Below are 15622 nucleotides of genomic sequence, written 5' to 3'. Positions count from 1 at the left end.
GGATTTGTTAAGGATTGCCATTGCAAGATAAAGTGGCCGGCACGGCGCCACTGTAACCATGACAACAAACGAACACTGCGTCAGTTCTCTGCTGACGATCATGTGATCCTATTACAAATCTGCCGTTACGGACTTATCGGAATTGATTCAAAGAACAACTGATTGATTAAATTGTGGGGTGCTTCTGAGTCCCATCAATTCCCACCGGCCGCTACATATTTAGGTCATGTGATTCACGCAGACATGCATAACACATGCCTGTGTTCAGCGCAAGGTCAGAGAATGAACAGTTTGGTGGAGTATTGCGCTCTCTGAGTGCTTTTCTTGTTGATATATATTTTAAGGCTTTATAAATCCTCCCTACACACTACACATCGCCGCAGAGCAACACTATGCAGCGATCAGATGTCTGTCTGTGTGAAATGGACAAGGCCAGATACTGAATGCTGCTATACCATGTGCGCTATACTCAGGGGAGATCGCTGAGCCAATCAGAGCCCAGCGCTGTACACTACACATTTTATTTACATTAAATGTTCTTTTAATATGTTTTTTTTACATACTTTTTATATTGTTTATAATAGCAGAGCCAGTCGCTATGACTGAACGATTGTGCTGCAATGCACCATGGGAGTTTGGGGTGCTAGGGTGTGTAAATGTCATTATTGTGGTTTTTGTTTGTGTTCCAGTGTTATTAGTATTTGTGCTTTATTGTGTTTTTGTGGTTTAGTCAGCCTAGTTAGTTTGCTTCAGTGTTACGTTGTCAGGACCGTGAGTGTGAAGTGTAGTGTGTTTGATGACTTCCTGCCACATGTCTACTGCAAGCTGTGTCAAAATAAAAGCATCTGCTAGTTAGATAGTGCATAAGAAGCAGGTATGTGTTTTCCAGTGTTACTGTGCAATGTAACTGGCCACAAAACAGATGCAGAAAAAAATATCTGTACTGCAAAATTCCATAATGTAGGAAAACATCTGCAGAACCAAACTGAATCCAATAAGCTGTGATACAGTGAGGGACCACTGTACTCAGATTTTGTTGGAAGAGTTCAAGCCTCCAGCAAATCTTTTGAGATGTTCTTTAGCACGACAAACTAAAGCTCCATCAAAGTCAGGAATGAGGACACTGTGTTCTAATAGGTGGCACAGTGCTTCAATTACATATTATGGGTTTTAAGTTAGACTAGACAGCAGCTCTGAGGTGTCTGTTATCTACAGCATTGCCAAACTGAGATAAGGTAATAGCATTGTCAATACCTTATCATTCTTGGATTTTGTGTTTAAATCTCAGTCTCAGCTGTTAAAAGAACTTGTATCTATACAAGAAACTAAATTTCTATATTCTAACTGAAGCTTAAAAGCAAATATTAAACATGATACTGAGTTTCCTGGGCCAGGGTACAGTGTTTAACTATAGCTAATCCGAATTCTACCCATTTTGTTCTCATCCTGAACCACACTTCCATTTCAGTTTTTTTCTCTCTCTGGGTACAAAATCCCCTGGGTTTGGGGTGGGGAATACAGCCATGACATGCCTCAACAATAAAATGTTGCACTCACCTTCAGCCTCAGCTCCCTGAGTTCCTCAACTTTCATCTGTTCTTGACATTCAGTCAACCGTCAAGACATCCCCACGTCATCCTTTTTTCATCTCTGTCCAGACTTTCTTTGATCCCTCCTTCCCTCCACTGAATTTCAATAAATCAATCAATACATTTACAAAAGGCATTTAGGACAATTAAGCTTTATTTTCTAGCAATGCAACTACACTTGCAGTTGTGCATATATCTACAGCTGAAAATATTTCTTTACAAATGTTGTCCAGCTCCCTACTCACCCATGTGCGCCCATACAGTACCGTTCAAAAGTTTGGGGTCACTTAGAAATGTCTTATTTTTGAAAGATTAAAAAAATAAATAAATAAATAAAAAATGAAGACGATATTAAATGAATCAGAAATACAGTCTAGACATTGTTAATGTGGTAAATGACTATTCTAACTGGAAACGGCTGGTTTTTAATGGAATATCTACATGGGGTACAGAGGAACATTTTCAGCAACTATCACTCCTGTGTTCTAATGGTACATTGTGTTAGCTAATGGTTTTGAAAGGCTAACTGATGATTAGAAAACCCTTGTGCAAGTATGTTAGCACATGAATAAAAGTGTAAGTTTTCATGGAAAACATGTAATTGCCTGGGTGACCCCAAATTTTTGAATGGTAGACCAGTGCTACGCAAGTCTGCACACCTTTCACTAGTGAGATTCATGGTTTACATTTTTTTTCAGTACTATGTATGTCCACTGGGCAGCACAATGACTCGGTGGCCAGCACTGTTGTCTCATAGCTAGAAGATCCCTAGTTTGCATGTGGAGTTTGCATGCTTTTCCTGTGCAGCGTGGGTTCTCACCAGGTTCTCCAGCTTCCTCCCACAGTCCAAAAAGCATGCTGAGGTTAATTGGTGATTCTAAATTATCTGTAGGTGTGAGCTTGATTGTGTATCTCTATATAGCCCTGTGATAGACTGGTGACCTGTCCAGGGTGTCCCCTGCCTTCACCGTAAATCAGCTGAAATAGACTCCAGCCACCTCAACGACCCTACAGAAGATTAAGTGGTGTATAGATAATGGATGGATGGATGTCCACCTTTACTTATGATGACAAACTCAATCCTCCTCAGCCTGGAGGATATCCACACAATTTTTTTGGAGAGATGTTCTACCATTTTTCAGACTCTTTTGTTCAGGTGGTCTTTGTTGAAGAGGTTGTGTTGTTCTACCTTTCTAATTAAAACACCCCAAAAATGTGTGACTGCACTCTTCTAGAGAGAGATCTCAGATGTTGTTTCAGGGATCCGATGAAATCATTCTCCCAGTTTGGGGGGATACAGCCTGGAGTGCTTTGAACACCACTTATACTACGGTTGCCTTCACTTTCCACAGCTTTTCTGGCTCCTCTCTCAGCCTTTGGTACTTTCCAAGCTTCTCATGTTCCTTTTTCTTGAAGATTGCTTCATCTATCACTACTGTCTTCTTCTGCTGTTTATCAATCACCACAATGTCTGATTGATTAACACCACCAGTTTGTCAGTCTAGATTTGGAAGCCCCAGAGGATGTTGACTTGGTCGGTCTCACAACATTTGGAGGTGTCTTCCATTTTGATCCTGGGACTTCCAGCTTATACTCAGTGCAGATGTTTCTGTATACTATGGTATCTTAAGACATTCTTTGTCATGATCTGGCTTAGGGGATCTAGGCCTATGCAGAAGCATAAAAACCTAAAGGGCATCTCCTTGGTATATTGTGCACTTAAAGCTAACCCATGCAGTTGTCCTGGAGTTGGCCTCCAGTGTCATTTTCCACATTTCCACTGAGTTCCTGGTGAAGGCTCTTCATGTCCTGTTGATGGTGTACAGTTCCAAAAGCACTCCAGTATCCATGTGTATGGCATTAAGTCATAGACTTTCTTTTAATTAATCCAGGTAGTGCACAGATAGTTTTTTTCTGGTTTTGCTGTCTCAAGTAACAGCTCTGTTAGTACCTGGAGTTCGCCTCCCCTTGTGTTACTAAGTCCTTCTGGGTCAAGCTCACGTATTGAGGAATGTGCCTACTCATCTTAGCCGCCATGTTGTACAGAGGCAGGCTACTGGCTGGTAAATGGATGGGATTTCTCTGTTCTGGGGATCCTTCATGATCATGAGGCATGAATGGCGTGGCTGAGGAGCATGGGTCTTTGAATTTGCAGATTGAACGGAGAGGGAGAACAATGAGCCAGGATCCAGGTGGTGGTGGCATTGGCATCAGCAAGAGGTAGCTGTCCAGGCAGGGGGTGGCAAGGGAGAACTAGACAGAGAAGCAACAGATTAGAGCAAGCAGAGTAACACCACAGGGTAAAGCATAAACTGGCCTGAGTTGACTAACTGTGTATAGCACAATGGTCTGGCATCAAGTCATGATCCAATCCCTTTTTTTATGGCTGGTGGAGATAATGAACAGGTGAGCCACTGCCCACTGCAGGTGTCCTTGTTCTGCTGATTGGGAGAATGGGAGAACACCACACACACATGGATGCACACACCTCATTCATGCCCTACTGAGAGAAAGGAAAAGGAAAAGAAGGGGGGAGAGCTGCAGGCTAAGCAGAGGTGGAGGTGGCGGACAGAATCCTCACTATGGACGTTTCCGGTCAGGAAAAACTTCTTTAGCACACTTGTAGCCAACGTTTGGGATGAAATCACTGGTCCCTTATTTTGTCTAAAAGTATGACACCTCGTTTAATATCACTCACTTAGCTGGAAACAAAATGGTGTTGTTCTAAGAAGATGGTAATTCCAAGATGTTCAAACACAGGGAGAAATTCTTTAATGTTGTCCACTATTAAACCACTGTGGACACTAAACAACACAGAGCCTATTTATTCTGAATTAGAGGGTACCCTTTGATGTGAGCAGGGACCAATACTGTTGAGGAATTCAGCCTCTTAAATCCTTACAAAATAATGCTGGAACTCAGATCAGTGGGGCTTTGTGTTGCTCAGATAGACAAAGAGCTTGTGCTGCAGTTTCACAAAGGCTTTTCTCTGCTTTCTTCACTAAAGCTCCCATTTCAAAGCTTTTCCCCTTGTTCCATTATATCAATTACTAACACCCCCTCATACTAAAATCCTGACTCAATTTTCTGCTCTTGGATTTCAAAAATGCATAATTACAAATAGCAGCTGGGGTGCAATTTCCAACATCTATTTTCTTTCCTGCTTTGTGGCCAAATAGGCTGATTTAAAGCAGTGAAATGTCTTTTTGATGCAAAGAATTTTGAAACGCAATTTGTAATATATTACCACTGTTGTGTGGGTTTTTCTTTCTTTTCACTGAATCATAGTTTACAGTATTCAACAGCGTGAAAAAGGACTAAATTACAGACAAATACACAGTTGTATGTTTTCATTCTTGCGTCAGTCACTCTGCCTCAGGCCTTTTGAAGCGTGTCAGAGTCTATAAGCAGGATGCTAAAACCCACACCAGCCACTGCAGTGAACACACTGTTGGCTAAATGAGGCTTGGAGTTTTCCCATTCTAAATGTCTCATCCTTGGGTATCAAATACTTCACCAGTGACACCAAGTCATGTCATTAGTGTAGCTGTAAGCTGAGAGGAGGCGGACATCATAGAAATCAAATGGATCCCTGCAGTGACAGCTGTAGCTGCTACATTAGGAGGTTTCTCTATTAAAGTAAGTGGGAGGAAGTGCAGGAAAATCTGGCAAAATTTATCCTTGTTTTGGGTTATACAGGCCTGTAAATGACACACACATACAAAAAAAATCAGATTTTTAAATCTGAGCTGAGAAAGCAAGGTAATTAGAGGAGAACTGCCAGAGGAACAATGGCATGAAGACACTTCACCAAGTTTACATCTGCCAGGTTTGTTTTGCTTTTTGAAGCTTCAAGTCTGGTAATTTCTATATTTTGATTATTGGAAAATACTATGAATAGGCCAAAATCAACAATTAAATCTACCTACTAACAAGTGCCGCCAGTGTCTCAAAGGCCTAATGTGGTTTATTCTTCTGAGCACCAAAAAAAAAAAAATAACAACACCTAATTAATCAGTGGCTAAGAAATGCACAACTTTCTGTTTATTGTTAGGCAAAAACAGTTAGTCCAACACTTTTAAAGTGTTGGCCCAGACTGTGAACTCTGAATCAGATAAATACATTTATTTATACAGTTGGATCATGGCGAGACATCAGAATATGCTTCTTGCATCGTTTTAATGCTAAGTTTGTGTGAATTGCATCAGTTTCCTGTTGTTAGCTGACAGGAGTGGCACCCGGTGTGGTCTTCTGCTGCCATAGCTCAACTTCTTCAAGATTCAATGTGTTGTGTGTTCAGAGATGGTGTGCTGCATTCCTTGGTTGTAACAGGTGGTTATTTGAGTTACTGTTGCCTTTGTCTCATCTCCAACCAGTCTGCTCATTCTCCCCTGACCTCTCACATCAACAAGGCATTTTCATCCACACAATTCAACAACAATTTTAAAGATGTCTATTGAACCAGTGAGTTTTGGCTTAAAAGAGCTTTGTGGTTTATTTCAACCTAGTAAATTTTCTAATATCATGAATGTCAGGGTCATGTTAACTTTGAACTCACCTTCACCTTCCCTGAAGGGTTTCAAGGAAATGAGTATAGTTGCATAAAACAGCATAAAACCAGCACTTAGCAAGGCAGTTACCATAAGCTCAATGCAGCTTTCCAAAGAAAGCAGATTTTTACATGAATTATGATAAACATTCCTTTCAATCTGACTGAAGGTAAACAGAAATTAGCTGCCTGGAACTGACATGTTACCAACTGCAGTAGGAATCTCCATTCAACAATACTTGATGGCTGAGATCATTACCATCTTATTTGTCTGTGTATGTTGGTTTCCTTTTATGTGTGAAGCTGACTTTTACTGTAATAATGGAGGTAGAAACAAAGACAAACTCTGCCCACTTCAAAGGCATTGTATCATAGGAAACTGGTGGTGGTCCTGTACTCACTGTTCTCTTGGAGACAGAGGGAAATCTGTCGCTGCAAATAGTGGGACCTGTTGATGGTGAAGTTGGAAAAGACCCATGTGTCCATTGCATGGATGAGAGTGATCCTAGCTGTTGGAAACATTTTAGACTTGTAGCAGACTTCTGGCTGACTAACTCTGAAATAAATGTGGTAAAAAGTAGATTTTTACGTTAATTTTTTGCTCCAGGTTTGCTAAAATTTTCACCATTTGCAGTGACTTCCTATTTTAGGTGTTTGTAATTAATTCCTGTGGGAAGAAGCCTCTTTTAATTCAAAAATATTCCTTCTGATACACCCACTTGATCCTTCAGAGGGTCACGGGGGTGCTGGAGCTTATCCATGCTGATACTGAGCAAGAGGACAAGTCACCATTCCATTGTAGAGCCAACACAGAAGGGAACGCACATGACACATGGACAACAGCCAAACTGCAGGGTCAAACACACAACCCTCTTGTTGTGAAAGAAAACTGCAAACCACTTTAGCCCCACTCTGTAACAAAAACCATGAAAATTAATCTGGAGATGTTATAAACATTACACAAAATATAGATTTGTGGCAAATGTGCTGCAAGCAGTAATCATTCAAGCCAACTTGCCATGAGTTTAATAGTCACTGAATTTTGCATATGAACATATGTGGGTCAACATTGCCAAAGATGAACTACAACTATCTGCCAGAAACCTGGAAATCAATGAATAATACTATGATGATCAGAAATTGAGTCAACATGTATATACTGTTCATTTACTGTGTGGCCGAAGCTTTTGGTATTGATCAAGAGCCATAGGCAACTTTCATGTCAAGACAATTAGAGGATATCAGGCAAAACTAAAAACTTTACAAGGACTGCTTGGCATTTTTGCTTTCCCAAAAGTGCTGCTGTTGTAAAAAAAAAAGTCCATAAAGAACTTCATAAAAATTTTTGTGCCACAGAATGAGTGAGGCCTGTTTGAAGGTTGGAGCTCACAACCTGATCTGCCAGTTCTCTGAGAAGTGTTCTGATAACACATGTCATAATGTACCCCTCATACAAATCCCCTTGACTCATATTCATATTATTAAAGCCCTGCAGCCAGATGGGACTCATTGGTTTTACACTTTCACATCTCAATAAATTTTGTTGCATGGTTACTGGCTCTGCCTGCAGGCCCATGTGGGTGATAACAGTGCTGCGACGGATTGATAGAGGACTTAAAAGCAAAGCAGAACTACTGTGCATTGCAACTATTTTAAATGAGAAGATGGGTTTGTGCAGAAAAAATCAGCTTAAGCAATTACCACATTATAATTACCTGCACTTTCATATAAATAAATGTCAGCTTTCCAGCTAATGGCTTCCATTCATTATAAGATTAACTTATTGGAAAGAGTAGTCATTTTTAAGGCTGTGGATTACAGCCCAGTATTTCTCAGTATAATGTTCATAATGCAAGCAAAGCGCCAGCATTCAGCACCAAACACTTAATGCTTCTTTTATGTAGTGAGATAGAAAGTAAGGTTGCAGATCAGGATGTTCGATGGATGTGTTGAATCCACATTTTTGTGCCAAACATTTTTCCCCATACTTTATCCAAGTGTTTTACATGTTCAAACTTTTAGCATTGCTGTCTCTTAAATACTCTCAAACATCAGCTTTTTATTATTGATGAAAATGGCTCAGTTGTAAAATATTTTCCAGTTTATACAGCTGGTTCTTGAGTGTTTTTAAAAACATCCCAAATGACATGGTTTTCACTAAACGTCAACCTTATTCATGCAAATATAGTAGCATTGAATGTTAGCTAGAGTTTTCACACATAAGGCTTGTAGCTTGTCTAGAGTAATTGCAACAACAGTTGTTTTTTGCTTTTTGCTTTGAAGAGCAAAACATTTAAAGACCCCTCCAGTTTCAACTGTTGTCTAATAGGGTTTTCCACAAAAAAAATGGAAAAGTTTTAAAATTATATTCACTCTTTTTTCCCTGAATGCAAAATCAAGAATGTATGAATATGCAAATATCTTTAATTTCATAAGTTTAACTATTGAACATGTTTCCTCCTCGACTTGACAATGGGTGGCTTTTAAACTAGTTAAGATTTCACAAAAATCATGTTCAAGTGTTAAAATTACACTTAAGGTGCTCACAGAGCAGAAAATAGCCTCAAACTCAAACTGCTCATCCAAAAAAAGTTGCACACTCTAATATTTCATTGGATCACCTTTAGCTCTGAGAACGACACACATTCGCCATGGTATCATTTTGATAAACTTCTGCAATGTCACAGCATTTATTTCTGTCCAGAGATTCATTAGTTTTAGACCAAGATCTTACATTGATGATGGGAGGGTCAGACCGCTGCACAAAGTCTTCTCCAGCACATCCCAAAGATTCTCAGTGGGGCTGAGGTCTGGACTCTGTGGAGGCCAATCCATGTGTGAAAATGATGTCTCATGCTCCCTGAACCGCTTGTTCACAATGTGAGCCCCATAAATCCTGGCATTGTCATCTTGGAATATGCTCGTGCCATCAGTGAATAAAACCTCCACTGCTCATTCAGTATATTCAGGTAGTCAGCTGACCTCATTCTTTGGAAACATAATGTTGCTGAGCCTGACCAACCCCAGATCATAACCCTAACCCCCACAGGCTTGTAGGCACTAGGCATGATGAGTGCATCACTTCATTCGCCTCTCTTCTTGCTGTGATATGCCCATCACTCTGGAACAGGGTAAATCTGGACTCATCAGATCACATGACCTTCTTCCATTGCTCCAGAGCCCAATCTTTATGCTACCTAGCAAACTGAAGCCTTTTTTTCTGATTAGCCTCACTGATCAGTGGTTTTCTAAGGGATACACAGTTGTTTAGTCCCAGTCTCTGGAGTTCCCTTCGCATTGTGCATGTGCAAATGCTCTTACTTTCACTGTTAAACATAGCCGTGAATTCTACTGTTGATTTCCTATGATCATCTAAGGGTTTGTTCTGACCACATTTGTTCCTTGAAGATGATCGTTCAGGTTTTAATGATGCGTTGGACGGTTCTAAACCTGATTTTGGTAGTTTCAGCAATGTCCTTAGTTGTTTTCTTTGCTTGAAGCAGGTCAATAATTTGACCCTTCTGAGACAGATTAACATCCTTTCCACGACCACAAGATATGTCTTCCGACATGGTTGTTTAAGAAATGAGAAGCTCCTCTCTACATCAGCTAGGATTAAATAAACTGTTGCCTGCTGAAACATATTCATCACTGCAGTAATTATCCAATAGAAGCCTTACACCCTGCTGAGGGGTAATTTTGTCTCATTCTTTTTGAATTACTGCTTTAAATATTTCTAAATTCTTTGGTTTATGCTTTGAAACAGACCTTTCGATAGTCCACCAGATTTTCAATGGGGCTCATGTCCAGGGACTGAGCTGGCCACTCTAAGACCTGGATACTGTGCTCCTGCAGCCAAGTTCTACTGGCCCTTGATGTGTTCAAGGGGCATTATCTTGTTGCAACATCCAGTTTGGACCTCAATGGAACAGTGCACGTGCAGAAGGGAGCATGTAGCTTTGGAGAATGGCACAATACTTGGCAGAGTTCAATGTGTCATCACAGACAGTGAGATGACCAACAACAGCAGCTGTCATGCATCCCCAAACCATGATACTGCCTCCACCATGTTTGACAGTAGGCATTGTACATGCTGGAGATAAGGCTCCGCCTGGCCTTCTGCGTACCCTCACATTAGCAGGAGGAAGATAAAGCTGGAAGTTGGATTCATCTGACCACAGAATCTTCTTCCAGTTCCTGGCTGTCCAGTTCTTGTGTCCTTGGGTTCAATGACGCCGGGCTAACCTCTGTCTGTCACTGATCAGGGGTTTCTTGACAGCTTTATAGGACCTTAAGCCATGATCTAAAAGTACAATGCAGGTGGAACACTGGACACCAGTTTGGTTTGACCTCTGCTGCTGAAGCTCCTGTGATGTCATTCTGCGGTTTTCCCTGCACATGCGGGTCAGGATGCGGTCATTTCTTGCTGAAGAAACCCTTGGACGCCCAGATCTTGGTTTGTCTTTCAAGCTGTTGGTTCGTCTGTATTTCTGCAGAGCGTATCCAACTGCTGAAAGACTGCATCTGCACTTCCTGGCTATCTGGCAGCAGATATACCCTTCCTGGCTGAGAATCTGTATCTTCAGGCATGTTTCATGTGTTAGGTTCCTTGTGTAGCAGAATGAATGAGTGCTGCATCCTCGCTTTGGGTTGGCCGGTGTTCACGTGACATAATGACCGTGACTTGCCTTAACCAATCACGGCAGGAGGACGCTCTATAAAGCTGGGTAACGGTTACTCACCGTTCTCTTGCTTTGACGTCAGGGGCACGCCCCGCTCCCCGTTCGCCGCACTTCCTGTTTACTTTTGCTGACAGGTATGGTAGCAGTTGCTGCATTGTTTGCCCTTTGTTTAAGGTTGATGTCTTCGGCGCTGTGGTCATAGTAGTCATTTATTATTTTTATAGAGTCACTGTTGGGCGTCCGCAGCCTGAGAGGTGAGCCGCTCGCGGACCGCTACTGGTAGGTCCTCCTTGTTTGCTGTCGCGTAATGTGTTTATGTTGCATGCATATAATAACTTGTCCGTAACCATGGCCGCTGGTTGTTCCCCGTTCCCTCGTGGTGGACCGATTCACCGATTGGCTTGGCCAAAGCTTATCTGGAGCTGTGCCAGCTACGCTGGGTCACAGACGCAGGAGACGCTGCTGTTTTGCCTCTGTTGGTTGGCTTTGCCGATGCTGCCGGTCGGCTTTGTCTTCTTTGAGCCTGTTATCTGCTTCTGTGTGGGTGCCTCGGGTGTTGGGCTTCCACAGCTCGCCTCTGTGGCTGCTGACACACGTCCTACCTGCCGCTTATTTTAATGTTTGGTGTGCATGTGTGAAAGCAGGGTTTAATTTTTCTTTCTCTTCTCTTTGTGTGTTTTTTTTTTTAGGGTATTTACTGCAGTTTCGCTGTCACGTGACCATTTGTTTCTGTTAGGTATTTTCTTTGTGTGATTTCTGATTTATTTGTCATGTGACTGCACTTGATTAAGTATTTTGTATGATCAGTGGATTTTGCTTAAGTTATAAGTTAGTGTTTATCAATTAATTGAATGTTTGTTTTGATAAATTGTTTTCTTTTGTTTGATGTGTGTAGCAGTTTTGTTCAGTACTTGAAATTATTTTATTTTATTTACATTGGTAGTTGATTTAAGTATAACCCTGTTAATGAACATTCCCTTGTGCTTTGCAGAAGCTGTGGGCCTACGGTGGTGGGGACTGGTGTCTTCAGGTGGTGGGAACCCCTTCCTGTGTGGCGTGCTGCTCATCCCCGGTTGTTGTTTTTTTTATTTCTTCACTCAGGTGTGTGTGAGTGTGAGTGTGTGTGTGTATATGTGTGTGTGTGTGTGTGTTCACGTGTGAGTGGGGTGATTTCTCCTGGGCTCCTTTGTGACGCCTGTTGGCCCAGAGAGCCTCCAGCTCTGATTAGTCCACAAAAACATTCATTGAACAATCCAGTGTGCATGTTTGTTTTTTAAAATTGTTTGTAAAGTGAGTATTTTTGATACTGTTAAATAAAATTTGTATTTTTTTTGCCTTCACTGGAATCACGTCTCCCACCTCATCAGTAGAACGAACCTGACTTGCTTTCTCGTTATTAGTGGTTACAATTCCCTGGGTGAACGTCCCAGAGTGGCGTTATTTGGCCGGTGTCTACATTCAGTAGTTGTAGCACACTAGTTTATCTCAACCCCTCCGCTTGCCACACTTGTTTTAGCCATTTTTGTCTCTGAAGAACTTTCAAATGTGCTGGCTTTATATAGACACAAAGCACAGCATCAAAAAATTGTGTCTTTTAATAAAAAGCATGACCATTAGTAGATCACTGGTACCAAAATGACCCAATACTCAAAATTTCTTATGTACTTTTTTGGAACCAATCAATTTTAAGTTTTGAATGTTTTTTTTTTTTTTTTTTTTTTATTGGTTTAGTATTCTGGCTGTGACTGCACTAAAATAAATTGCACTTGAAGACCTAAGAGAGATTCTTAATGCAGTATTTCACAAATGCATAGGGTGTCCGAAAACTTTTTTCCACCACGATACAAGACAAGCATATTCTTATTTCATTCCACCTTTTTAAAAATATTTTTAAAAATTTACTGATGATCAGCTACCATGACTATAACCAAAATTTCTAGTGCATTTCTCCCACTTTAAATGCATAGGCTTTTAATGTGAAAAAAGTTTCACAAGTATTAAGCAGAGACACTGAAAAATATTGACTGTGGGATTTAGAGGGAACAGTGTCGATTGTGGATATTATAGTTTTTAAAAATTATTTTCACATTCAGTTGCCATTTAGGTAGGGTTGGGTTAAAGCAAACCCTCATTAATCTGCAACAAGCCTCCATTTTGGTGGTTAACAGGGTGACGGTTAGAGATTTTTAATGACATGGGTGCAAGAGGTCACTTGCAGATACTTCAGTCATTTAAACTTCCTTAAGCAGTCAACCATTATTGTTGGTTTTCTAGTAAAATTTAGCTCCCCCACCGTGTTTGTGAAACTTAAAGTCTTTTAGTAAAGTCTACTTGGTGTAATTTGGGTGAATAAGAGTATCACTGTGAAGATGGATGCAAAGAAAGTTTGCACATTACCTCTTTAATGTTGTGTAATGAAGATATTACTTGCAATATCATTTGAAGAAACACTGGATATTTCAGTCATCTATAAGCTATGTAATTACATGATGGACAAATTATAGTGACTACACACATTGAAATGGAATGATTAATCCATTTAATCTCACCACAAATGGCAGCTTTATTGAAATACTGATTATCTATTGGCCATTAGGTGACTAATACTGACACTCGCCAGGCCGAAGCTCAGTTACCTGCCACAGAGCTGAACGGATAAGAATATGATTTATTATCATTCTCCTATTGTGTTTTTTTTTTTTAATTGTGCATCAGTGGAATGATTCAGACAGATCTGTATCAGCTATTTGCTAGGGATGGACTGTGGGTTTAGAGAAGGTAACACAAAAGGAACTTCAGAGACAGAGATCAATACTGTATCAGTGATGTAAAAATACTTCATCAGTATTTTGTCTTAGGCTGGTGGTAATTGCTGCATTACAGGGTGAACTGGAGACCAAAAACATTCTCCAAAGACAACATTTTCACTGGTGTCAACTCAGTACAAATGCAGTTTCATTCCAGAAGCCTTTGTTGAATTAATTTCCTTTTTGGCTCCTCATTGGACACGCGCCAACACTCCCTGCACCTCGCCGTCTCTGTTTCCCCAAGCATAATGATGTGTGACAGGATGAGACTACCTTCTGGCATTTTTTACGATGAAACTTTGTCAAGGAAAAGTAAAGTTTTCCGGTATGCCCGCTGAATGAGGTGCTTTTTCCTGGTTTAATTTTTGTGCACAGCCGCTACGACAGCAACAGCCCAGAGTCCTGCTGCTAAATTACATGAAAAATGACTTTTTCTGTAACAAAAGCTACCCCATTCTTCTTCCACCAAATCCAATTTACTCTTCTCCAAACCACTCCAATAACTCTTTAAGTATTATAATCTATACATAGCAAATCAAATACAGAAGAAAAAGTTTGGTAGATAATAAACATACAAACATATTAGGATTTAGCAAATATCCAAGGGAAAATGGTGTTATCAAGAGGAAATAGGAGCACATTATTTAAAAAAATAAGAAATATTGGATTTTCAAGAGGCAACAAGCATTCTTTATAAAATCGCCCATAAATTGTTTATGGTTTCAAGCAGGATTTCCTATTTAGCAGTAGGGTCCTTACAGATTATTAGGTTTACAACACACACAGCTTAGGTTTTTTATTTTTTATTTTTTTTAAAAAAAACCTTTTGGTGTACAAGTTCAGTGTCATCATCAGGCTGAGTTTCTACAGACACTGCAACAATTTTCCGCCATAGTTCCAATTGTTCATTGCAACACTTGTTACGGTGGGTGTCAGAGGCTCAGGTGCAGGAAATAGAGATCGTAGGCAAAAGAGTCTTTGAATGCTTTTATTTACAAAGTGCAGAATGTAATACAGAATTGCAACAGGAAACTGGAACTAAACTAAACCCGGAACTAACTATACAAACTACAACAGGACACCGGAACTCTACGAAAACCCAGAACTAACTGCACAGAACTACAACAGGAAACCGGAACTATACAAAACCCGGCACTACTCTACCGCCAAAGGCGGACGGAACGAGATCCCCTCTTAGGGACGGGAAGACTAACTACACTAAAGAAATAAAGAATGTAAACACCGGCTTGGTACCACCAAGGTATACAGAAAATAGAAATAAATGATGAAATAACATTAGTTCATCATAAATAACTATTCTCTGGTTGAGCTCGGTATCAGGATTTAGCTGACTGGGCAGGGGAACAGAGTTTGTGACGAGGACAGGCTCCAACCTTCCTGGTAAAGAGACAACCCAGCAGGTGGACAGTGTGGGACTGCGGTGGAGTGGTAGGTGTCGTACTGGGAGGGTTAGGCAAGCTGAAGGGCGTACGGAGCTCCTGGTGTGGGAGGCTGGCAGCAGGTGCTTGCTTCGGAGGACAAGAATGGAGAGCTGACTGGCTGAAGCGTGAAACCCAGGGAATCCAACAGGTGAGGTTCTCTCCAACGGATGGAACGGAGCAACAGCAGATCCAGAAGTTGACTGGTGGACTTTTTTTGCCTTATTTGAGACCATCAGCGGGTGGCTGTGGCTCTAGTTTTTATGGAGACCTGGCTCACCGATACAACTACAGAGAAGCTATTAGCCTAACGCGACTAACTACCCACTGGGTGGACAGGAGCAGCATCTCAGCGGTAAGAGTCGGGGAGGAGGTGTCATTATCTACACAAATAACAGATGATGTACGGACTCAAAAAATACTCACACACACTAGTTTCCGGACATTGAGGTTTTGGCAGTTAAATGCCGGCCCTTTCACCTCCCATGGGAATTGTCAGTCATTTTCATAATTGCTGTCTACATTCCCCGGACGCAGACACAAAAGTAGTCATGGA

The 15622-nt window shown here is 40.9% G+C and overlaps 1 long non-coding RNA gene across 1 annotated transcript; it reads left to right on the top strand.

The window, feature by feature from the left end:
• The first annotated feature begins 10852 nt into the window (after positions 1 to 10852).
• LOC118471292 (uncharacterized) lies at positions 10853 to 12160 on the top strand. The gene is made up of 3 exons (XR_004848554.2): positions 10853 to 10954; positions 11045 to 11099; positions 11812 to 12160. It is a non-coding gene; the product is annotated as an uncharacterized LOC118471292 (long non-coding RNA).
• The last annotated feature ends 3462 nt before the right edge of the window (positions 12161 to 15622 follow it).

Source organism: Amphiprion ocellaris, chromosome 12 (assembly GCF_022539595.1).
Source record: "Amphiprion ocellaris isolate individual 3 ecotype Okinawa chromosome 12, ASM2253959v1, whole genome shotgun sequence".
In the NCBI taxonomy this organism is placed as follows: domain Eukaryota; kingdom Metazoa; phylum Chordata; class Actinopteri; family Pomacentridae; genus Amphiprion; species Amphiprion ocellaris.
The sequence above is the reverse complement of the archived record's forward strand: the minus strand, read 5'-3'. Positions and strand labels throughout refer to the sequence as shown.